This window comes from Myodes glareolus, chromosome 5 (assembly GCF_982192425.1).
Source record: "Myodes glareolus chromosome 5, mMyoGla1.1, whole genome shotgun sequence".
Lineage (NCBI taxonomy): Eukaryota > Metazoa > Chordata > Mammalia > Rodentia > Cricetidae > Myodes > Myodes glareolus.
The window spans coordinates 31,995,021-32,020,589 of record NC_142030.1 but is presented as its reverse complement, the minus strand read 5'-3'; the positions used below and the strand labels follow the sequence as shown (position 1 = coordinate 32,020,589).

Genomic DNA, 25,569 nt, shown 5'->3' with positions numbered 1-25,569 from the left:
AACCAGCAGCCACGGTCACTTTGTAGAAGGCCTCTCCTTTTGTCTTGAGTTGGCTCTTCTGAGGACACCCAGACCCACCCTCCAGAAGGTGCGACAGGATGGGGAGGACCAGGACAGGGTTCAAGGATGCACAGATATGAACTTGAACCCAGGTCTGGTTAGGTATGTGGCACTGGGCAAGGTCTTCCTAACCAAGGCTCATTTTCCTCACCTGCACAACGGGGATGGTGACAACCACTCCCTCAAGGACAGTGATGGAGGGGAAAATCTTGACATGGTACAGTTAAATGTCCATGGGAGCGGAGGACATTTCTATGACTACTGCTATTGTCTCCATGATCGAGATTAGAAGACAAAATCCCTTAGCAGGAGGGTGAGAGCTACCAAGCCTACACAGGACGCTGACAATAGAACAGAACCACATGTCCATTGCCCAGGCTAGGCCCAAGCCCTCTCTGCTCTGGTTTGGAAGCCCAGGAACAAAGGGGAAACTGGGAAATGAGCCACGTCTCCGCCCAAGCTCCTCAAGCTACTGACATCGCCTATTTCAGGTAGCCACACACACTCACCCAGCCCTCAGTAGCGGATTCCCAGTACCAACATGGCTGGCTCATCGACTCACCTGCTAAGGCTTCTGCCAGTCGATCACCACTCCAGGCTGTTGCAATGTTGGGGAAGGGAGGCTGCGGTGAAAGAGGTGTTGAGTGGGTTCTATGCAGTCCAAGCACAGCGGCCACAAGTTCTGCAAGAAAGAGCAGAGGGGACCATGAGTTCTAGCTTCGGGCCAGCAAGCAACCCCTGAGTTTTCCAGCTGTCCTCTAGATCTAGCATGCCTGGGTCCCTCAAACCAACTCCTGGGTGCTGTAGTTCCTCTTCAAGAGGCACAGGCTACTGAGATTCATACCTGCAGCCCTACAGTAAGCCTCAGTGAGTTCAATAACCTGAATACAGGGAGTAGCAGTTACATCCCCACACATACCACCACAATACCCCCACCAACAGGCCTCCTGTCCTCCAGCCGGATCTCTTCTTCTTTATCCTTCCAAGCCCCAAGCCAGAGTGGCCTTGGAGCCCATATTCGGGTCCTTTGGGAGGCCCTCTCTGACCACGCCCCCTCTTTTTTCTGCAGATTTGCAGCATATTAACCAAGTCTCTCCCAGATTTCCATGGCCTCGAAAGTCAGTCTAATGTATGTCATCTGACATTGTTATCAAGGGACACAGGGATCATTTGGTGTTGGACGGAGAAGGCGGGGAGGGAGCAACAAGGACAGCACAGTCCGGGTGCAGTGAGGTGCACTACTAGACAGGCCGAACCTGTGGGTCAGCTTCCATGTGCCTTCAGTTAGGAGGCCTCCAGAGCTCCCGAAAGGTTTCCTGCTGTCTAGTTCCAAACATGTGGTGGCAATGGAAGGGGTGTGTGTGTGTGAGAGAGAGAGAGAGAGAGAGAGAGAGAGAGAGAGAGAGAGAGAGAGAGATTGATTTTTCTCTGCTGTTCTACAAATGAGGAAACTGGGTTCCTTATAGCGGAATACTCTTCCCAGAATTCCTTAGTGAGTGAGGGGGCAAGGCTTGAAGTATACCATGTCTCCTCACTTTGCCCACTGCTGGCAGACTCAGGTATGAAGCCTGCTTTGATGGGCGACAGGCTCTTCTCAGCTGTGTCTCCAGACAACTGACTGTGGGAGGGATGAGCTATGGAAGACAGGAAGTCCCTAGAGCGGGAAAAAGTGCCACAGGGAAGAAGGCTTTCTCAGGACAAACTGCCCAGCCTGCAAGCCGTTCTTCCTCCAACCTGGAGCCCTGAGGCCAGAGTTCAGGGAGGGCAGCACAGGGAACCTCTTGCAGCATCTCTGCAGCTGCCAATCAGCAACAACCCCCCCCCCCAAGCCTATCCACAGCGAATAGGCCTTTCTAAAACTCCCTTCTGGACCCTAAACACTGTTTGTGCAGCACACACTAGTATTGCCATCTTGGAGTAGGGTGTGGAAACAGCAATCCGGTGGGCTATCCCGCCACCTAGCAAGTCCATTTCTATAGCAATGCACACTGTTCGTCGGTGGTTTCTCAATGTCAGGCACGGCAGCCCCAGAGTGAACACCAGCACAGAATGAACAAACCGGCGCATCGCATGCACCCCCACAGCTACAACACATAAATCCTACCAGCAGGGCACAGACCCGGAAGCCAAACTTGGGCGAGTGCACCCTTGGAGAGCACTCAGACCAAGGTCAAGAAGAGACAAGGGGACTCGGGGCTGTAGTATAGCCATGGCATGCCCTCTGTTAAGTCTGCTCTTCGCCTGTGATCCTGTGTGAGCCTTCAAACTCGCTTTGAGAAACAGGATTCAGTGCAAGTGGCATTTCCTGGGGCGGAGAGACATGGCTACAGGAGGCTCTGCTTCTGACCCTTGACTCTCAGCCTTAGGGCTACTTCATTGGACAGTGGAGAAGTGAAGGACAGTCAGTATTCCAGCCCACTATCAGATGGGGAAGAGGTGATTGGAGGGGTCACATGGACCCAAGGGACTCCCCAGACAAGTGGGATGGCGGCCCTTGCAGACCATGTCTTTTAAGGTACAACAGATAGCTGAGAGCAGGTGTCAAAGTCAGGGTCCTTTGCACGAGGGGAGTAGTGTCTGAGAGGAACCCCACCCTTCTAGGGGGTCTGGGATGGTGTGTTTCTGGGTGACCCAGTAGTGACAAAAGCATGCTCATGCTGAGACAATCTATCCAGATACAGGAGCAGGGTAGTAGACTTTTCTAAGTAGCAGCCGAAGCCAAACAAATCCCTGAACTGCCCTGCTGCCCCACCTTCCTACTCTCCATACCCCATAGCTGCCTCACCTGTGCAACTGGTAAGCCATATCCCTCTCCACCATACCAGAGGGAGCTTCCTCCAGGAAGCCTTTCCTCCCTCCCACCCTTTCCTAGGCCCGCATGTGCACGGTTCTGGGTGGGAGGGGACAAAGCCTATCTCAGGCAGGGTTGAGACTTTTTCTTTTGAATCGGAAAGCTCTTCAAGCAGAGGCTGATCATCCCCAGGGAAGAGACCACCCCACACACACACACACAATGATCCCACGGCGATCAGTCTCCTGGAAACACGTTTCAGGGGCCAGCATCAAACAAGGCCATCAGTCCTTCACCACCATCTTCATCTCCAGGAAAGACCGAAGGTGAAGTTGCAAAGAGGGCTCCCCAGTAGGAAGTCTTAATGGGTTCCCTGTTGTAGACGACACCATAATGTATACCATTCCCCCATAATTACCTATTAAAATAAGACCACAGAACCCTAAAGAGCAAAGGAAGAGGTATGGGGCCAGACAAGGACACTGGTTCCTCTGTACTCCTGCAGTGTGGCGCTTCAGACCCAGCCTGCACAGCACCTTGCCATGGGTAACTAGGACAGACAGGGTCTCAGATGACCCCCACTGCTAGGGTCTACGCACATAAACCCTCTGGGTGAGTCTCTTGTCTTCGTCCTCCCAATTCCAGTTCTGGTCTAAAAGTATGTGTGACCACTACCCCTTAGCCCACCACCCATCTGAAAGACAGGCTAATTCAACCACCTCTGATGGGTCCCTGGTTCCCTCTTCAGTGGAAGGTCTGAGCCCCAACAAGACAAGGTCATTATGGGTCTCGGGTCTTTTTCTGTCCCTACTGTGCCGCCAGCACCAATTCCTGCTAGCAGTAGTCTGATGCAGCCACTTCACTCCACACAGGGCACAGCACCTATTCCCAGCCTCAGACCCCTACTGAGCAGAGGGGGGCATAGCTGAGCCAAAGCTCACAGGCTGGGTGAGGGAAGGTCACCAGGTCCATCCTACGAGAGAAGACAGCCATACAAGAGCAGCTGTAGAGGCAGTTGCCTGGACACACAGTAATGGGTGTAGGATGGGTGAGGACGCCATCCCTAAAGGTGTGCAAGCAGAGGGAGGGCCCCGTGTCACAGGTACATCAGAAACAAGCTGGACTTCGACTTCTCAGACTCCCCTGAGGACCAAATCACCCAGATGACTGTTGCACCTACAGCGTCTTGTCCTCTCCCTGGACAGAACGTGGGTCTGGAAGACAGCCCAGAAATTCAAATAGTTAACCAGATCTCCCAGGTGATCCTCGACATCTGGAAAGATGGAGAACACTGACAGGTGACCTTCCAGGTCTTTCTTGGGCCTAGAGATTATCAGCTTTGAATATCCCTCTTCATTTCCCCAAACCCTTCTAGAGATGTCAGCCCTCCCGGGCAGTGGCCTAAACACATCATGAATAACAATTTAAAAGCTTTAGGAGGGGAGAGAGGTAGGATTGGGGGAATTCTTCCCACAGTGGTGGTACTAGCCCAGCTCCTTCCTAGCCCCTCAGCCCCTAGAGCCACAAGCTTAGCATGGGGCAAGGTTGGGGGAGCAACAGCTGCTGCCCAGTGAGACTCCAGAAAAGCAATTATCTTGCTCTTAGCAGAAAGGCACTGGTCCTTTAACCACGCCCCCCCACAATACACACACACACACACACACACACACACACACACACACACACACACTCACCCAGGCCAAGATGCTGTGGTAGCCCTCATTACCACCCCCTCCAGACTCCAGATTTCTGACGTGCACCACCTCCATCCTCCAAGCACACTTCCAACACTTAAATCATTTAGCCCGCTAAACCGGAGACGGCAAAATGGGTGCTATTTCTTAAAAACATACAGAGAGCGTATTAAATTATTGATAGCCATTAAACAGGAGGAAAATATTAAACAGCTCTCAGCCCTTATCAATCATTCATGCAGTTTCCACTGGGGTGTTTTCTGGAGCGATCACTCGGGCAGCCCGGGGAGCTGGCTTCTGCCAGCAAGGAAGGCAGTGGTTGGAGAGAGGCCAGCAGGAGGCTGGCCCCAGCCCCAACAGTCACCTTGGATAGGGGTATGTGGGGGCAGGGAGGTGAGGCTTCGCGCTTGCTAGTGTGCAATCCTCTGCTCTTCCTGACATTATTAACAAAGGGAGACTCCAGCACCGCCTTCAGGAGGCTCTTAATTAAATCCAGCCTGCTTTTATTGGGCACCTACTATATATCAGACCTGCAGGATGCACAAATAAACAAGCCCCCAAGGCCCTCAGGGGGTAAAGGTGGTGGGAGAGAACCCACTGCAAGAAACTCTGACTGTGCTGCACAATAATGGAGCCAACACTAGAAGTCCACGGGGAGGTGATGCAGAGAAGAGGGGTCAGCTGCGGCTGGAAGAGGCTGCCAAGAAAGGATTCACTGAAGTAATTCCTGGGGACGTTCTTAGATGGGAACAGAAAATTGTCCTGAGGGGAAGCAGGGAGTGGCACCAAGGGGATAAATAGCCCAGGGAAAGGCTGAGCATCGCCAGGATGGCTTGAGTGGCACTTTCCAGATAGGAGGGATGGGAGCTTGGGCACAGGGACCAGAAGGCATAACAGGTAGGAGGCGAGCAGCCTCAGTAGACACAGGCAGGAACTTGAGGTTCACCCCAGCTGCCAGGCCAGTATCCCCACCACACTGGTACGGCAGATCCATTTCCTGGCTCTGATTCAGGACACCTAAGCCAGTATGACGCAGGCCCCGAGGCTGTAGGTCCAAGGTCCTGCTGCGTTCAGCCACAGACAGGCCTGGCAATGCTAGCCTCGGGAGACAGGATCCCCTACTGCTGCCTACCTGTGCCAAGGACCCAGATACCAGGGCTATGGGAGCCAGCAGACACCTGATACTGCCCCACCTCACAGCACAGGGACCAGCCACAGTCAGAGGCCATGTGAGGATCCCAGGCCCAGCTGGGTTGCTTCGTCTGACCCTGCCTAGCTCCTCCAGCCATGCCCAGCACATATTGGTCTTTCTGAATGTTTTTCCGAGCTGTCAGTTGTGGCAGAGGCCCTGCCAAGTGTGGATCACACCCTCATCAGAGCAAGCTGCTGTCTCAGGGAGATATTTTACAGAGAAGAGATGTTTACCATCACACCAGGGACTGTCAAGGCATCACCAGGAGAATTTCAGTCTGCAAAGTCAAAGGGTCCCTTTCTCAGCTGTTTGGGAAAAGCGGCCTGGGATTCAGGAAACATCCTTTAGGCTGAAGGGGCCTATGGAGTAGGATTATGGGTACATAAAGCTAATGCAGAGGTAGGACCCTGAATCCAGTCCTTGCTCTGCCATCAACTGTCCCCTCCTGGGCTCTGCCTGTACACACAGTGACAGAGACACATTCAGGACAGAAAACTACACGGCTCCCATGAGCCTCCCAGGTAGCTGGCTGCAGCCTGCCAGAAACATGGAATTCCAGATGTTGACCCCAACCAACATTTCTCTGTTGACCCTCAGACTCAGAGTGACATCATGTTTTGGTCCCTCTCTCACTTGTGGTCCTAACAGTGTTGTCTCAGGGCCCCTGCATCTTCTTTTTAGCTGGGTTGTTATATATCCACTTCTCTCTAGTACAGGTTTCAGATAGGTGCAGGGCCTTGGGCGGAGTTTGGGAGCAGGCTATCTAGAAAGTTCTGATGGCCAGCAAAAGCAAGACCCAAATGGGCAAATGACTCCATAGTCCAAAACCAACACACCTGGCTCCAGCTGACTTCGTCTTACTAGCCCGTGTCGCTGTCCTATCTCCAGTCTTCCAGTTCTACCCTCGCTGGCGTTGTTGGCCGAAGTCACACCACAGGCGCTCCACCAGCAAGACTGTCATGCCCCAGGGCCTTTGCTTATGCCAGTCAAATTCTGCTCTGTCCATCTGCAACCGCTGCACACTTTATACATTACCCTAGACTGGATTCTGGTCACATCTGTTCTGAGCTAAATAGGGGACATCATGAATACAAACAGGGTTCCTTTCATCAGCCCTTGGCACACAGGGTCGGAGTGAGCCTCTAGCTTGATTGGACCCAGCCCAGCTCCCGGTCTACCACCCAGAACCTAATGGATAACCTGCACAGGTCTGATGGCAATGTGAGAAGCCATCCCCCAGAGAAAGGGTGAGCAGCTCATCGCCAGATGTAATGAGACCATACTCTTGGTGTTCCTAAGCCAAAGGAAAGGGCAGACTTGGGAATTTCCAGGCCAATGCCAACAGAAATTGGCCACAAATGAATCATTAACTTTCAAGTTGAGAGCTCAAGTGCTTGTGCCAAGGTCTTTGACTCTGGCCTATGTGGGCCACTTGGCTTCGCCTGGCTCAGGCCTGAGGGCACCCCCACCCCCGCCCCCACTGGCCATCTGTTTTACCCCGTGGCCTCCGTTCACCAAGAAGCAAGACCATTTGAGCCAGAGAAGCCCCGATGTCTGATGGGAGCGGATTCGCCTTTCCCCAAGAGTCACTCCAAACCTCTGCCCTCATACCCACACCCTTCTGTCACACTGCCCTCTCAAGCTGGCCAAATCCCTTCTGTCCTTCGAGGTCTGGGTGCATTCCTGTCTGCCTTCTACCTAAGCCCCATGACCCCCAAGTCCTCTCAGCCCTGCACACGTCTCTGTGAGGTCTGTCTGAACTGGCCTGAGCGCCTGGGACTCATTTCTACCAGGGACTCTGTCTACTCTTCCGCACCCCACCGGACACAAGGCTCTGTTGGGACCCCACAGCTCTAAACCCAGGACCTGGGACTTGTTGGGATGGTGCGGGTCTGCTGCTCTCACCAGGTTCTGGTGGAAAGGGATCCTCGGGCTTCTTTCCAGGGCCTGGTGGACCAAAGGCAGCAGATCAAGGTGACCTCAAGTCTAGAGTAGGGGAGCTGGGTGGTGCCAAATGCCAGTTCCCTTGTAGCCAGCAAAGACCAGAAACAACAGCCTCATTCCTCAGTGTGCCACCCTACAGAAACCTGGCTGCCACACAGCCGATTGTAGCAGACAGGAAGTCCAGAAGCATAGACAGAACCTCACAAATAGGCATCCTACCCCGGTGCAATGCCATTCACCACGAAGTCGCCTGGCTTTCCAGATTCAGGGCCACCCATACAGTAACAGGCCACAAAGTAGAGTGACGGGTGCCACTGCCTTGTGCGTCCAGTATATGAGACCAAGCAGCACCCTTATCCTTCCTCCGCCACATGGAGAGAGATAAAGACTGAGACAGCAGCATGAATGGTGGACTCCGAGTTCCACAGAGAGCTGGACGGTGCGGAAGCCATTGTCTGAGATCCCAGCTTCTATCAGTCACTAATGCCCTCATAGTCCTCACTGCCCAAGCTCAGAGCTTTGACAAGTGCTGTGGGCATTATCTCAGCCATCATCCTGCCTTCCTCTCAGAGCCTTTGTTCATCTGGCCCTCAAAATGGCCCTGTGAAATTAGGTATGCTGGCTCAGGACTTTAACTTTAGCACTCAGGAGGGTGGGGCAGAAGGATTTCAAATCTGAAGTCAGTCTAGGCATGTTATTAAGATTCTGTTTCAAGGAAGAGTGCTTGCTTTGCATGATGAGGCCCTGGGTTCCATCTCTAGCACTACAAACAGGACACAATGAACGACCCCTCGAGGCAGCAGGTGAAGGCCATTATTACCACGTGACAGATAGAGAACCCCAGGCCTGACTGGGAAAAAGCCTGAATTACCATTATTCTAGCTAGCACCCTCTATCTGAACCTAACTCCAAAATAGCTATCCTTGAAGCCATTAGCAAAAGGAGAAGACAGAAAGACAGGACGGAGAGGGAGAAGGAACTGTCCACAGACGTGTGTTCTTGACAGAACCTGGTTGTGCTTTGGGAATGGGTTTCTATGAGACAGTCCTCTTCCTATGGTCTGGCTCACAGCTGGTGGACATAGTGGGGGAGAAACAGAGACTGTATAGGGATCTGGGAGTGGGGGCCAGAAAGATAGGCAAAAGGTTCTGAGGAGATAAGGCTATCTCCATACTGCCTGCAGGGTTCCTGGCATGGTCACTCTTTCGTGATGATAAGGGCAGAAAGTCTTATTCGTGAACCTATGATCAGGCCAAATGCCTGGAACAAACTGCGTATTTCGTGTGTTTACATACATACACATGCATGCATATACAGCCTCCTTATATACCCCATGTCTGCATACACAGGCATACAAAGTAAGTCAGAGGCTATAAGCACATGTGTGTATACACAGACATACCCCATTACATTCCTGATGATCACACATGTGAAACATGTACACTGGTTGATAAGCAGACATCCGACCCACAAGACCAAGTACTGCCCTGAACGCTGACAGGTACACCCGTATGGCACACTATGTCCATTTGCACTTGAATCAAGAGCAAGGATGTGAACAGTCTCTGGTGCATGCGCATGTGGCCCCAGATATGGCTCAGGACACATGTGCACACACTCATGCACAGTAGTTCCGGAGGCCAGGACAGGGAGACAAGCAAAGAGAGCAGGTGGCAGGCAGCCATCTACAGGACCAGCGGAAGAACCCTGACTGCTGCTGTGTTGTGTGGCTGTGACTGCTCGGAGCAGCACCATAAATCAGGAAGCCACTTGCTGCAGCTGCTTAAATCACTGCTCCTGGACTTGGCGCTCAGGACGAAGGGCCAGCAGCTGGGAGGAGAAAAGGAGAAAGATGTTGGCATTTTGCATCCCTCACCCAGGACTGCCTCCCCACCTGCACCGAGCTAGACCCCCTTGCCCTGCTGGCCACTAGGCCCTTCTTGCTTTAACCTTTCCTCCTTCGTGTTCAGCCAAGCCTCAAAGCACAGTCACAGCGTGGGCACTGGCCCACAGGCCTAGCACTGACAGCTTCTACCAGTGACTAGTATCCTATGGGCACATGAGGGTGGGGGAGGGGAGGTAGACAGTCTATTCCTCAAAAGGAATGCTGTGGGTTGTCACCAGACCAGGCATTTAAGCATGAATCTACCATCGGTTCCACCCAGGAGGAGTTCCCTCCCTTGGCCCACATCACTTCCCGTCTGCAAAGTGGGGATGGGCTCAGGGCCTCCAGAGCTGTTCAAGCTGAGGAGCTGCTGCTGGGGAAAAGATCTCGTGGATGCTGATTAATTATGACTATTAATAATACAGCCATCTGTAGCTCGTGGTACAGCACATATGATTAAAACCGGGCCCTGTGCCCCGGCGGCAGAATAAATAGGTCTCTGAATGGGCCACTGGTGTCACCAACAGCCTGAGAGTGGATGCACGGTGATGGAGCACTGGGGAGGAGCTGTTTGTGCTGCTCAGACAGATGAGGAGAGCAGAGACCGCCAGGCAGGCAGACAGGCAGGCAGACAGACAGACGATGGGGACCTGTTCATCAGACAGTGAACACCAGACAGTCCCTGAGGCTTGGCCTCAGGGAAGGATTCTCTGCGCCTGCCCCCAGGGAAAAAAGCTTGCTAGGCGCTAGCTCTTCTCAGCTTTGCCTTGTTGCCTAGAGCCCTGAGCTTCAGCTGAAGACGCCTCATATGCTGTGGGCTGCAAGACCGGGTGAGCATGGTGACAGATTCTGACCTCTGTCTGGTGTCCTCCTTGGTTCCCCACCCCCAGCCCTGCACCAAGTTATCTCCCTGCACAGTACAAGCCTTTCTGACACACCTCCCTCCCCCACAGTCGGACAGTGGGTGCAGCCACCATTCCTCTGTCCTGTGGGCTCAGGCCCTCTGGCCTTGCTGTGAAGAAGAATGCACTCTAGATGCTCATACAGCTTCTCATTGGTCAGACCACGGGCTGCTTCTGCTGAGCACCCAGTCACTCTGAATGTAGGCAAATGGATGGCACAGGGGCCTCCAAACCCTACCCCAAATGGATACACACTCTGAACTGCGGGCTTGCACAACGGCTCGTGTGCTATTGGTGACCCATCTGATGGATCAAGAAACTCACTTCCCAGGCCACAGAGACTTTAAGAAATAAGCTAGTCCAGATTAAACACCATTTGTGGGCTGGAAAAGGGTACTGGGGACTGAACCACCACCTTCTGAGCTATCAGTGTGAGTAGATGGTGAAGCGGTCAGGAGATGAGGGCTATGGCTTCAGGCCAGGTTTCTGCGTTCACCTTTTGTGTGATCTCAAGCAAGTCCTTTGCCAAGTCTGGGCCTTGTTTCGTCAGCTGTGAAGTGGGATGAATGGGGTTGCTCTCCCTCTGCAGGCAGGAAGGCAATGGCGGAGTCAAACGCTCTGGAAATGACTGAAAGGCACCTGGGCTCCCCAAACCCCCGTTCAAATGCTGGTGAAGCCACTAAAGAACACGGTTCAGGAATCGGAAACCAGGTATGCCCTGGAAAAGCACGGGGGGGGGGGGGAGCCTGAGGAGCCTCGTGAGCATGCAAAGTGGATGACCTCTCCCCTGTGCTCCCCATGCAGCCTCTGTAACTTCCCTGACTGTGGTGATCCTTCTAGACTCTGGGTGACATACGTCCTGGTCACCCACACTGAGTCCAGTCACAGGCCAGCCCCAAGGATTGCCCCAAGAACAGTTGTTAGTCATATCAGGAACTTCTAGGTTCTGTACTGGCTAATTAACCCCCATGTTTAGCTCTAGAGGGGCAATGGAATCCAGCGACAAGATCCTGGGGTGACTACGACAGCACAAGTACCCCCAAGGTCCTTGCCCACACCTATGGTAGGCATTACTAATCAATCCCTGTGCTCTCTTGTGGCCTTTGAATTATCATCCTACATGGTGCCCTGGGCTGTCATTCCTAGACAGGGCATAACACAAAGTATTTGACATCCCTGGGTAGTCACACTCCACTGGGATAAATCACAGCCAGCTTAAGTGAGGCCTCGTCTTGGTTCTGGCCTGGGAGCTATCAGATGGCAGATGCAAGCTTGGGACCCCAGTCTGAGATCTTCAGGGGAAACATACAGTTAGTGTGAAGGCAGGAGATGGCTTTGTTGCTGGACCCTTCTAGACTCTTGGCGCAAACCCAGCAGGAGCCCAGCAGCTTCCCTCTGACTGGACCCTGGGTCTGGGATTTCTCTGTCGATTTGACAGGGCACTGACAGGCCACCAGAATCTGTCCTTCCAGTAGCTCTCCATAGCCACAGTTCTAAAACAGAACTCCACGAGCCCTCAGAGAAAGGGCACTCCAAATAACATTCCAGTCTTCCTCCTGATCATTGTCATTGCTCCAGCCCTCCTAATGGATGTCCTCAGAATGTTCTACTTGAAGGCAACTCACAACTTTGGTTTAAATACATTCTAAAATTCACAGTACTACCTTAATATGAAATTAGCTTTAACCACCATGAATACAAGTTAAAAATAAGAAGAGACTCATGAATGAGATGGTACTACGGGCTATTGCCCACCAGAAGCTGGAGCCCCCAGCAGCACTACTCTGTTAGAAGAAAACAACACCAAGTTAGTGTTTTGGCCATTGGAAGCTGCCCTTGACACAGGCAGCTTGGTCTGGGAATAGACAGGATTCCTTGGTCATCTCTGCCAACCTTTTAGGAGCATGAGGTCATCTCAACAAGGCTCACGGGACCTGAGGGGTGGCCGCTCCCAGCCACTCTGTTGACAAACAAGGAGGGTCGGAGACATGGATTCACTGACTTGAGGTCGCACAGCAGTGAGTGGCTGAGTTTGGCTATTGAGCCTTCTGAGTAAGCGAAGGTTCCTCATTGCTGCCGCACTGCCATGTCAATGCTACACAGTCGCTGAGGCAGAGTGGAGTCACCCTGACCCACGGCTGTGCTAATAGCTTTTACACCTGAGGTTAACAGCTCTGATTTAAGAGGTTGTTTGTCTTAATTTTCAGGAATCAGCTTCTGAGCAGGTACTAATGCATCGGCCTGGGAAGTTCACCTTTAGAAAATATTTACAGCATTTCAAGGCAGTTTGGTGACAATTGGAAGCAACATCTGCCCTTTGCCTCTCTTTCCACCACAGTACAAACCCAGAGCAGCAAACACGCACATGCTGCCTGGGATACACACAGACACAGACAGTTTGAAAGCTACCATGAGGGCCAGTGAGGCTCACAGCCTCCTTGTTAGGTTTGGAAGGAGTCACTGGCTAGAATTATGGCCCTCTTGGGAACCTCAACAGTAGAGGATCCCTCCCTCCAAATTAAAGATTCCAGTTGCAGTACAGGATTAGGGAAAGGCAGATGGAGCAGGACTAGCCAGGCACTTGCTGATGGCTTGCAGAAGTTTATTGACCTCTGTAATGCCCATAGCCACAGTAAGGTGTCAATGTCAACGAGGCAAAAGCCTGTTTTTGCACTAGGAGACTGTCACAGCCCTCCCTGCTCTATCCCATACTAACCAGCTCCCTTGGGCTCCAGCCAGACTCAGCCCTGGCCCTGGATAACTCACAAAATGACCTTTCACCTTTCCAGTTCCAAAGCCCTGAGGCTCTTCTACTACATTCTGGAGTCTCAGGTAGAAACGCCAAGGCCCAGGAAAGAGAGGAACATGTCTAGGCCCCTCATGGTGGCCAGCACACAGCACCGGGAAACTGAGTCTGCTGCGAAAATCCCCACACGTTAGCTGCCCCTTCTGGCTTCGAATCCCAGTGGACACACCAGAGGCAGTTGCTATGTCACAATCAGAATTTCCCAGCTGAGCACACGGAGCAGCAGTGGCACCCAGGGCCCAGGTCCAGGGGAAAGTAAACAGTGTTCCATGCCCAAGGCACGCACCTTCTGAGCAATGCCAGGTCTATTCTTCTAGGTGGGGTTTCTAAACCCTCTGCACTCAGGCTGCAGCCTCCACCCCCTGTACACAGCTCCATTGAGCCCAGGCAACCTACAAGCCAAGCTTCAGAGAACCATGGTCCCAGAAGCACTGAAACAAAGCCCAAGACAGTTCTACCCACACTGCCCGAGGAGACTGGCACAGTGCCCCAGGCAGTGGAGCCTGATAGCATTGGGTTTGATTGAACCCATAAAACCACTCTCTGGGATGTCAACAGACCCAGAAAACCAGTGCATCCACCAGGACACTACCCTTCCACTGTCTGCTTTCCCTCAGTCAGTTCCCCTCCTCCTTCACGGTTCCTTCTGGATCAACTGATGCCCACTCCACAGAGCCCAGGGCCCAACACCCATAAGCTGAACCCAGAAACCAAGCAATAACCTTGACTCTGACGCTGCCTTCAGCCAAGCTCCCTGGTAGCCTGCCATATTATGTGCCCCCCATTTCCTTTGCTGGCAGGAGGGCAACATCTCTTCACTGGCTCCCTCGCTCACCCAATTCTCTTCCCTGCACTGGTATAACTTGTCCTGTTAGCTGTCTCCACCCTGTGTGCTTCTGGTCCCTGCTCACCTCATTTTATAAACTCCTCTCTACTTCTGTCCACTCCACAAGTACCTTCGCGATGCACCAAATGAACTCCTGCCCCGGGGCCTTTGCACTCGTCTTTCCCTCTCAAATTCCCTGCCCACACAGCTCAAGAGTGTCCCAAGAGGTCCTTCTGTGGGTACCCTTATCTAAAACACATGGCGTCCTGTAACAACACCCAATGCCGTTCCTACACTGCATGCCCCCAAAGCTGCTTCCTTATATATGTATTTACTCTGCCCTCCATGCTCCCATCCATCTCTGCCCAGTAACAACAGCTCGGGAGGGTAGGCACCTCGTCAGGCTAATCTCTGGGCTCATGTCCAACGGCTGGCACAAGATGGCAGCCCAGGGTTTGCTCAAAGAGAAAGTGAGTGGACATCCATCCACACGCTCCCCCTCTCCCTGGATGAGGACACTGAGAACTGAGAACAGCCATGATTGTCTGAGAGTCTGTGATGCAGAGGCAGAGCCTAGGCTTCCTGAGGTCCAGCCAGACCAGAGAGGTACCCAGCACCACAGAAAAAAACAGGACATAAATGGCTTCCACATCTCCTTTGAGACTCAAATACCACCTCACTGCCTACCACATCCTGTCTTTGGAGCCAAGCTAGTCTCCGCATGTGCCTGGCTGGCTCCTAGCCATCCTTTCGAGAACCCCTGTCTAGGCCATCCCAGTTCCCTTTCTCAACATGCCCAGTAACTCCCAGAGTTGCCTTGAGCTGATGGGGAGAGTCAGGGACAGGAGAGGCCTGTTGTCCTGGGGTGGGGCAGGATGAGGGGGCTGAGCCAAATTCAGGTCACATTGCTGCACTCACAGCCCTGCAAGGGCTAAAAATAGCCATGTTTATGCTTGCGGAGCTGGGACTCTGCCTCTCAGTCAGCAAGCTCAGGGGCTTTACTGCCATCCCAGGAGGCCTGGTCCAAGTCAAACTTTGGCCAGGCCTTCTGGGTTGGTTACTGCCTCTGTTTTTAAGGTGGGGTAGAGGCACGCTGAGTAGGCACATGGCCCTGCATGTGTGTTTTGCGGGACGGAGGAATTGGCCAGATCCTGGTCCAACCAGTTTATGCCAAAGCCTCCAGGATCACAGTGGCATGGTACTCTGGGAGGCAGATGGAAGGCTTATTTGCTGTGTCGCTGGGGCAGGTCTCTGGTCCTCAGTTATCTCATTCATTATGCCAACTGCCAGCGGAGAATGGACACCTGTTCCTTGGAGGGCATGCTCAGTATGGATGGGCAGTACCCATAGTACCATGTACAAGTTGGCAGCGGGGAGCTAAGGAATGAGAAACGAGGCCACCCCTGGGCCCCACAGCCATCTTCATGCCAGATGACGACACACCTGCCAGGACAGCTGTCACCTGACCCTGTGCCTCCCTCCCTGACCTGGTTTACCCTGGACTTTAATATCCAAAGGGCAGGTGGTGGACCCTGTCTAGAGAAAACCCCTCCCTCCATGCACAGGTGGCCTAGTCTCTGACCTGCAGTTCCATGAAGCTGGCTACACCATGTAAAACATGACAGAGACACAGATGGGGCCTGGCTGACCCCTGCTTGAAGGTATTGAGGGTGTACTGCTCATTCGACACCTCCCCTGTGTCTGTCCCTTAGTTTGCTCTTCCTGGTGCCTCCCAAGTCCCTTCCCTCATGTTTTGGCCAAGGAGAGCCCTGACTTGCCGTGTTCCCACCAGAGTGAGCTCAGCTCTCTGCCTGCACTGCATACCCTTCTCCATTAGATGGGCAGTAGCTCCCTCGGGCTGAGTCCTTTCCCTCCTCAATACAAATACAGGGAGATGTGTGCAAGTGTGTGCTGGACCACCCTGAAGGGGAAGAGCTAGCTTCTCCTTTCTCTCTGCCCCAGCCAAGTGTACCCCTGACAGCCCCCTTCAAGGCCCCCTCAAGAGCCTTCTATAATGTAGTCAGCTCCTTCCCTTCAGCAGCTCCCCATCCTCTTAGGATGCCCTCAGACCTGCAGTTTTCCACCCGGCTTCCAACTCAACTGCCCAGCTATGCAGAGAGTGGCTCATCGTCTGGTCAATAAGCCCCAGGATCAGTGTAATGGGTCTTACACTCTACACCTCCTGGACCACCGCAGTGCTCTGGATCCTGGAAGAATAGCCCTCTGGGAGCCACTGCCACAACTGCTCTGCGGATAGGATCTGGGGGCATGGCTATTTACCCGAGTCCTCTGAGGCACGGTTGCTGTTCAAGGCCGCCATGATATGAACTTAGGGCCTACTAGTTCTGTGGATGCAAAGTTGGTGTCCTCTCTAGCCCCTATCTGCTAGAAACAGGCCACCCTTCAGGATGTAGTTCAGAGGCCTCCTCCTCCTCTGGGAAGCCCTCCCTGATTGCCCTTCCCTAACAGGCTGGCTTGCAGCCGGCTCCCTTCCTTGTTCATTAGACACCCATGTTGTGGAAAGTTCCTGACCTGTCTTGTTCCCAGTGAGTCTCTGAGCTCCGGGGTTGGGCCACTCCTTCAGGACCTGATACCTGTTGTCATGGCAGCAGTTGGGGCCAAATGTAGTAGGATCAAATCAGTGGGCTAGTCCAGCTAGTCCCATGACTGGCCCCTTGAGAGTAAGAGGAAGTCAGCTGACCCCTACAATGCACCTATAGGCACCTCCCCTTCCACAGCACAGAAGCAGGTGTTTTGAGGTGAAGGGCTAAGGCTTCAGGGGCCTTGGAGAAAATCTCCCCAGAACTGTAGGATGGGAACAAGCGAGGGTTCCAGACTGGGCACAGAGTTTCCCTGCTGGAGTCCAGCTGGAGGGCCTCTGTCTTCCATGACCCTCTCATGACTGAGATACCCAAGGTCTCGCATGCTGCCCTCCTGGAAGAACAGACACAGGTTGAGCATCCAGAGACATTTCCTGGGGTTCCACAGAGACTGGGGAGGGAGGAGCACCTCACAGGCAGCCTGGGGGAGGCCCAAGAGCACTGTGCTCAGCGTGGCGAAAGGTCCCTCTTCCCGAAGACCCCCCAGGAGCACTGGCCTCCCAGCACCAGCACAGTGCACTCCTATGCCCCCACGTCAGTTCTCAGCTACTGCCCATCCAATGGGAAGGAGCTATGGTTGCAGCAAAGGGACCTCCTGCCCAGTCCTCCCTATAGCTCAAGAGTGCTTACACTCTGCTTTCTGGACACTTGGCCTCTGAAGGCCTTCTTCTAATTCCTGCATAGGCGATGCCAGCAAGATCCAAGGCCCTGCCCTGCTCTCTATTTGATTTCTGGCTCATCTGTCTGGCACTACCACCATCTCTATCTTAGCCCCAGGGGTCCCAGCAAGTTTCTTAGACGATTACACTCTGGTCCTTGGTCTTAAAATTTCTCTAGCTTCCTTGAGAGTCTGAACCCCCTCATGTTCTCCTTTCATAATTAACCTCCTTGCTGGTGACATTGACCTTGGAGGTCAGAGCTCGGAGGGGGTTGAGACCTCATTTCTGTGTGTGTTTGTGCATGTGCATGCATGAGTGTGGTGTCCTCATAGATATCCCCACCATACTGCAACCCCAGCTTCAGCCTCTGCAGCATCCTGAAGTCTTCAGGCTTTGACGGCCACTTGAGCTCATATCTTAGCTCTGTGTCTGATCGATGTAGGGCTTGGATGTCCTACAAATACTCATCCATGTCTAGTCACATGAGGTATATGGTATTTCCATTCCTATCCCCATTTAACAAAAGGAAGGAACCAAGGCACTGAAGCGGAAGTACCCAAACAAGGGTGCCCAGATGGCAAACACAAGAGCTGGCTCCAGAATGTACACCCCAATCATCACATTACGCTGCATCTAAAAGTCTACAGTCCCTCACCCATGCACCCAGGCCAGCCTGGTCGATTTCCTCACTCCCATAAACCTCAGGGTTTATCTGCAGTTCCGAGCCTGGGTCCACAGAGCTTCTCCTATCTAACGGGCCCTACTTCTAGTCCACCCACACACTTCCATTCTAGTTCAATTCCACACACCTCAAAGCTCAAACCCAGAATTCCATCTGAGAACCTAAGTTCTCAGACCAGTGGTTCTCAACCTTCATAGAGCGGCAACCCTTTAATACAGATGTGGTGACCCCCAACCATAAAATCATTCTGTTGCTACTTCATAACTGTAATTTTGCTACTGTTAATGAATTTAATGTAAATCTGTGTTTTCTGATGGTCTTGGGCAACCCTTGTGAAAGGGTTATTTGACCCGTTCATTCAAAGAGGTCATGACACACAGGTCAAGAATTGCTACTTTAAGCTGAGTCTCGCTCAAAACTGACATAATGGTTGAGTGATCTATGAGACCAGTCCAGAGGTTTCTGATGCTGCCTGTTCGTATCGGTCTGAATAACAGCTCCCCGGGGAAAGTCTCAGGAGGATGGGGTGGCCCCCCTGTAAAAAAAACTCCTCTTCCTCACACTGAAGTGGGGGCACAGTCAGCATTCAAGCAGCCCAGGAGAGGGGCCAAGCAGACCACATATGTAGCGTGCACAAAAGCCCAAAGTGACAGAAATTGATAAAAACTTCACAGTGCCACTGACACCCCATATATCAAAGGCCCCAAATCTCATTCTCTGCTTGCCTCCAATTTCTATCAGAGCTTGCCAGCTGCACATTTATTGAGAAGTTTGTGAGCTGACAGGCACTGTATTACCAACATTAATGATGCATCAGTCTCTAGAATTACTGGGGAAACAGTCCAGTTTGATTTCATTATCATCCCCAGTTCTCCACATTTGATTTGATGCAGCTCCCTACCCCAGTCTGAACAAGTCAATAAGCAAAGGTGCAGAACCAGGTGACCCCAGGCACGAGAACCCAAACTCATACACAGAATGGCACCAGGCCTCCCCGTGCCCCTGTGACAGCTGAAGGTCCTCAGTACAGCAGGTGGTATTCACCAGGACCATGGATCGAGGGCCAAGGTCAGTCCTCCCATACTGCTTCAAAGATGGAGGTGACCTTCAGGAAGCATCAACAGACAGTGATGTCATCTTAATGCGCTCCTTGCCTGGGGCAGGAAGCTGGTCCCATGGAGAACCCATCACCATCTGTGGGCCCCAAGCTCAACTGGACCCAAGTCTGTGACAGGTTGAGCCAGACGCTGCTGGCTCTCCAGAGACAAACGGGAGGACAGAAGATGCACAAGGTGTTTATTTCATCCACAGTTACGTTGTCCTTTGGTCACTGTCCCCAGACACACAGGTCTCCTTTGAGCTACCCAGGCTTTTCCCATGTGTTTCTCCCCACCCTCACTACCACAAAGCTGGATCGGGCCTCTGCAACCCACCTCCCAGAATTTCCCATCCTGCACTTGTTTCTTGCTTGGCACTCACTGTGATTACTAAAGATGTAGATAATTGGCTTGTTTACCCGTGCTTTCTCTCTGGCTCTCCACAGACAGGAATCTTAACTCTAGGGTCACCATCTTGTCCATAGCGCCTAGCAGAGTCTCGGCCTCAGTAGACCCCATTCCTGTCCATTCCTGAATGTGGTGATTTAGGATAAAAAAATTCAGCAAGGAAAAGAAGGGAACGGAGAAAAAGATATAGCTCAATAAAAACAATTTTTTTAAAAAAAAGTTTGGTAAAAAACATCAGTTGTTTCAGAGCTGAACTGCCTCTTCCAGTGGCCAGAAGTTACGTCACACATTTTCATATCTGGCTCACTGTGGGGACCTGTCCCTCCCTCCCCTCCTGAACTTTCTCTACACTCAGCTTCCTTCAGGAACAATCAATCTGGACAGCAAGGCCAGTAGGCAGGTGAGGACTTGAGTTCAGGAGCTAATTTCAAATTCTGGTCCCATCAATTAAGCGAAGCACATACCGTATCACGTTATGTCAATCACCTGCCCTATAAGGCAGGTGTCAGAGGCCTACGATCAGTCATCTCTGCGGACTTTCAGGCTCCCCGACAGGAATGATGGGTCCCTAGCTTATCACAAGCAGTGCATTCTGGGGGCAGCTTTGGTATTATCATCTATAGATGCTTCAAGCTAACCATGAAAGGTGAGATCTGAGGACCTAGGAAGAAACTCCGGAATGGTTGGGGCCCATGAGAACTGACTTTTGGGACAGGGAGACTCATTGCACTTCAGAGGTATAGAAGCCCACAGCATCGCTGGGTGAAGACATGCATGGGGTGTCCTCTTCATGGCCATGGTTGCGTCAGCAAGAGAAATGCATATTCAGAGACAGTGAGACTCAGGGCAGCAGGCCTGCACTCAGCACAGGTCAGAAAGACAGACAGACAGACAAAAGCTACCCTGTAGACCAACTGGATAGCACGAAGGCCCAGGTACCCAGAGAGCAAGGATAGGCAAGGCAGATGCTCAAGGTTGTCTCTGCATAAGCGCCCTGATCAGGAAGCAAGCTCAGAGGCACAGCCCTGGACTTCTTGGAACAGTCTCCAAACTAGGAGTACTATGGTTATTGTTGTTATTTAGTGCTTTCTGGAATTAAATCAGGGGAACATTTGGCTTAATAGATAGTGTTCTGACTTGAAAATAGAGTTTTCCCCTGAAATAAATATCACTGACATAATTTATTTATGAGCATTCACCATGGGACTGGCTCAACATTGAGCACTAAGCATACATTATTGTATTTCATCCCACTAACAACTCCACGGTCCCCATGAAATGAGCATGCTGACTGCCCAAGATCCTGCAGGTGAGAAGTGCACTGTGAATCCAGAGTGGTGCAGGGCCCTGGGCCTTGTGCCCCGAGAGCCCTAGACCTCTCAGCAGCATCCAACCTAGCCGCTTTCTGCATGAGCAAGTGCACGTGTGTTAATGGGTGTTAGTGCACATGTATGCGGGTCCCCAGGCCTCTCACCAGCATTAAGCAAGCATGATCTACTTTTCTGTCTGTCTATGCATATGGGCAGGTGTGAATGGGGGCATGTGCAAGCGTATGTCTGTGGGCACACTTTTGGTGACCAGAAGTTAAACTTGGGCATCAACCCTCCCCCAGTAGACCTGATTTTTTAAAGATTATTATGAAGTATTATTATTACTATTATTAAGACAGGACACATGCCAAACACATGTGTGGAGGTCAGAAGATAGCTTTTGGGAGTGGATTCTATCTTTCTAACTTTACGTGGGTTCCAGGACTGAAACCCAGGTTGCCAGCTCGAATGGCAAGTTCTTTTACCCACTGAGTCAACTGCCCAGTCCACCACTATAGGGGTGTGTGTGTGTGTGTGTGTGTGTGTGTGTGTAACCTGAGGCTCAACAATTAGATTAAACTGGCTGGTCATCAAACTCCGGGGCTCCTCCTGTCTCTGCAATGCCACCATAACCAGCTTTGTATTTTTAGGTGCAGATCCTCACATCTGTGCAACAAGCTTTACCGACTGAATGATCTCCCAGCCCAGACACTTTCTAAAGAGGACACTGAAGCCCAGGAAGGTGCTCAACTTTCACCAAATCACCCACTCGGCTGGCAGGGCCAGGCCACCTGAAGCAGTGACTGTGGGCTTCCATTTTCAAAAGAATCTGGGAAATAGGGAGTCAACATAGCTTCACAGCCAAGGACAGAAGTCACCCAAAAGAGAAGAGCCTGAGAGTAATGGCAGAGAGTTGGTTCTACCTGCCTCCTCTGGAGCACAGTAAGTAACTACCTGGGCAACTGGGGACTTCAGAGTCCTGGGACCCCCGTTCAGGTGCTCCCTTGAGGCTGCGAAAAGGACAGAAGCTGCCTAATTCCAACCCTCACGACCCAGGTTAGTACCAGCACAGGCCGGCTGTATACCCCATGCTCCTTGTACACCTACGGCCCCAGGCTGCAGCCTCACGAAACAGGTCCCGTCGCAGCTGGACTCACCCAGCAGGTCTGGGGAAGCCAGTTGGAGGAAGGGTTCCTTGGCATTTTGGTGGCGCTCTTACTCAAGCAGGTCTTTCTGTCCAAAGGGCAGCTTTGACGTGCAGAACAGGCTGTGGTGTCAATATGAGTCCAGCATTGTCCAGCTGGGGACAGACAATGCCCTCGGCAGACTGTTTATTTATAAATCTACCCAGTGCTCACCACTGCCTTTCTCTCTCCCAACGCAAACTGAGCGGCCTTCTTCCTGTAAGTCAAACAGGCTGCCTGAACTGATAAAAATCATCCAGAAAATGTTCTTTATCTCCTAAATACAGATCCTCACACTCCCGTTTAGAAAGAGGAAGAGGCCTTCCCACTGCTGTCTGGGGCAGGCCTATGAAGCAGGACCACTTACTCCCTCAAAGTCCATAGGCACTGGCTGAACTGCCTGAAGACCCCTCCTTCACGCCCTCCCATCCACCTTGCCTTGCTCTAGCCAGAGTCACTCCATGTTTAAAGCTTCCCTTAAACGTCCCTTCCTCCAGGTGGCCCTCCCTGGCCACTCGGGCCCACATTCTCCTCATTTTGAAGCTCTTCACTGTCACCTCTGGAGGTCTGATTATTTATCTTCTTGATTCTGCCCATTAGCCAAGGTTCACCATCCCATTTAAACTACAGAACTGAAGGTCAAGTCTTGGGATTCATTTGCCCATCCTCCACTGAAGGCACATCACTATAGCTATACCCTGATAGTTTTGTGCTAAGGGAGATGATTCTAGAAGCCGATGGCAGGGAGAAGAATGCACGAATAGGGGGAGTCAGCAAGAGTTTTCCCATGGAATCCCAATGGACTGACATTATGTTAGGGTTCAAGACAAAAAAGCTAGGCATATACTGGTCCCCCAAGGTGGGGGACAGTTTTGGCAGACTAGCAGAGACATCATAAGGCACGGATGGCCTCCAGCAAGGCCATCTATCCCCATGGATGAGGCAGAGCAGAAGGCTGGATGGCTGGCTAGGGCTGATACCAGGGTCCCTGACCTAGGTAGCACCCAGGAGCCTCACACGCCCACCAGAGTGGCAGCCCATGGGACTGGTAGCCCTTTGGCTTCTGCTCTACTGTGGGGCTCCCCAGATGGACTGGCTGTGAGAGATGCACTCTGCTGGCTGGCAGCCTAGCAGCCGGGCCCTTCTGTGCAGCTCTCGGTAGCTCCACCAATGGTTCCATTGTGCTCATGCTGAAGGGCTCCTCTGAAGCCGGGCACAGACTTCTGGAGGAATAAATCAATGGGATCTTATAGGCCAGAGCAGCTACTCGGACCATGCTGCACTCTTCAAATGTGCTCCAGTGTACTTCCCAGGCCTACTGTACAACACTCGCCTACCCCTGCCTACCCCTGCGCCTGGAGAGGACAGAAGGGCCTTCTCTTGCTCCTAGTGTATCCCCCAATCCTAAACAGAATACCCATAGGTCTGGAGCACTCATGCTACAGCCCCAGGAGGTACCCTCGTCTGCCTGGGGGCTGGAGACAGCCTCTCTATCTCCACATCCCATACCTCCTTGCTCTCAGAATCTCTGCTGCCCCACCACTTCCGGGGCATTGGAAACAAGGGCTGTTTAAGGAACTGGATGTGAGCCCCTAATTCCCAGCACGTCCCCCCAGTTGTGAGATGAGGTAGCTAACTGAGGGATGGCACACTGTACCCAGGGTCCCATATGCAATCTAACTGACCGTTTCTGCAGAACACAGCAGTAGGACTTGCCCGGAGCTTTCAAAGTTCCTCAGGCAATCAGGAGGAAAAAGAAGGCAGCACAGGGGCCAAGTGGGCCGTCCATGGCTGCAGAAGCCTTAAAAGCTAGTAAAAGGTTTAATTCTGCATAATGACTTACAAAGTGACAAGTAAAATAGATTTACCGTGACAGCTTGAAAGGAAAACCACAGAAATAAAATTACACTCTAGCTCTTCCCGGATTTTTGCAACCTGCCCCCCCCCTTTAGAAAACCAGGAGCTTCGGGGACCACATCAGGAAGGGGACATGAGAGGAAAGAGTGGTGGCCTGAGAGTGGGGAATGGGACAGAGAGACAAAGGCAGGGACCGGTCCTCAGTCCCAGGTGCAGCAGGGGGTCAGAGTGCGGTGCCTGCCCTCTGGATAGTGAGCTCCAAGCCTTCCGAGTCAAAGTCTGTGATGTAAGGCGTCATGCTGACATAACTGAGTGTCAGCACACAGAGCACCAAACTTCTGTGTCCTTCAGGATCCAGGACATCCAATTTCTACCTGGCTCCTATGGAGTCTACCAGAGTGATGCTAAGGAGCCTCCCAGCTTGCAGGACCTTCAGGAGGGTCCACTGCTTGCGCTGCCACAAGCCAAGGATGCCACGCTAGCCCTACACGGCAGAAGAGAAGGCAAGTGAGCCGGAGTGCCAGCCCTTGCTCGCTGTCTTCACAGGTGTCTTAGAATCTGTTCACACAAGGGTCAAGGGCGATAGAGCAGGATCTCTCAGCTCTCGTGGATGAGAACAGAATGCCTGGAATAGTTCTGCCTCTGTCATGGACCACAGAAGCTCTCCTAAGAGGCAGCCACCCTTCCAACTCTCCAGGGCAAACAGCCCAGGCAACGCTTAAGGCTCTCCATGCGGGCGCTCTGGTCACTATGCCCAGAATGTTACTCAGGCACACCAACAGACAGATCAAAACAAAGAGTCAGGCCAGAGAGATGGCTCAGCAAGTACAGACACGCCACTGAGTCTAGCAGAAGAAGAGAAATGAGACTCCTAAAAGTTGTCTTTTTACCTCTACACACAACACACAAGTTGTGATATGTGTGTACCTGGACTCTCTCTCTCTCTCTCTCTCTCTCTCTCTCTCTCTCTCACACACACACACACACACACACACACACACACACACACTCAGCAGAAGGCCTCCCATCAGGAGAAAGATGCAGAAATATGGTGCTGAGCTCCACTTCTAAGTCAGGTGAGTGGATGAGACTCCACTGCAGAGGCTGCCACTCCAGGAACAAGCCCAGCAGACTTTGGGAACAAAGAGCCAGCTTGGGTAAGGGTGGGCCAGAGCGCATCTGCAGTGGGATGCAAAGGTGGCTCTGGCGTCAGGCCTGGCTTAACCCTCAAGCAGCTCAAATCCCGCTCTCCACCCCCACTCCCACCACCACCCCTAGGGCCCAGAAGCAGTGAGCAGAGAAAAGAAGGCAGTGATGGGAGGGGCCACAGGCAGAGCCTGGCCATGTCCCCTGCCTCCCACACACACACCAACTAACCAAGGACTACAGATTCTCCCCCCACACCAACTAACCAAGGACTACAGATTACCTCGTGTCCCTACCTGTCACTTCTCATTGCCACCCAATAACTCCAGGTTTGGTGAAATAAAATGTAGTCCTGTGTCTTTAACCGACAGAGCCAGGAACGTGCCCAGGCAGGCCTAGACACCATGTTTACCCGACAGAAGGTGGCCCTCCCTCTGCCCTCCCCAGAGCTGGCAAGCCAGGGCCATTTGCCATAGATTTGCCTGGTGTGTAGGCTGCCGATGAGGCCTGGGCCCCAGATCTGCCC

At 52.4% G+C, this 25,569-nt stretch overlaps 1 protein-coding gene across 4 annotated transcripts in view; it reads right to left on the bottom strand.

Moving 5' to 3' along the window:
* Positions 1-25,569, bottom strand: part of Zmiz1 (zinc finger MIZ-type containing 1) — a 202,740-nt gene that overhangs the window by 159,466 nt on the left and 17,705 nt on the right. For all 4 annotated transcript variants that reach the window (XM_087906214.1, XM_087906211.1, XM_087906212.1 and 1 more), the window contains exon 2: positions 623-742. The gene's annotated coding sequence lies outside the window, so the exon portion shown is untranslated. The remainder of the gene's footprint in view (positions 1-622; positions 743-25,569) is intronic.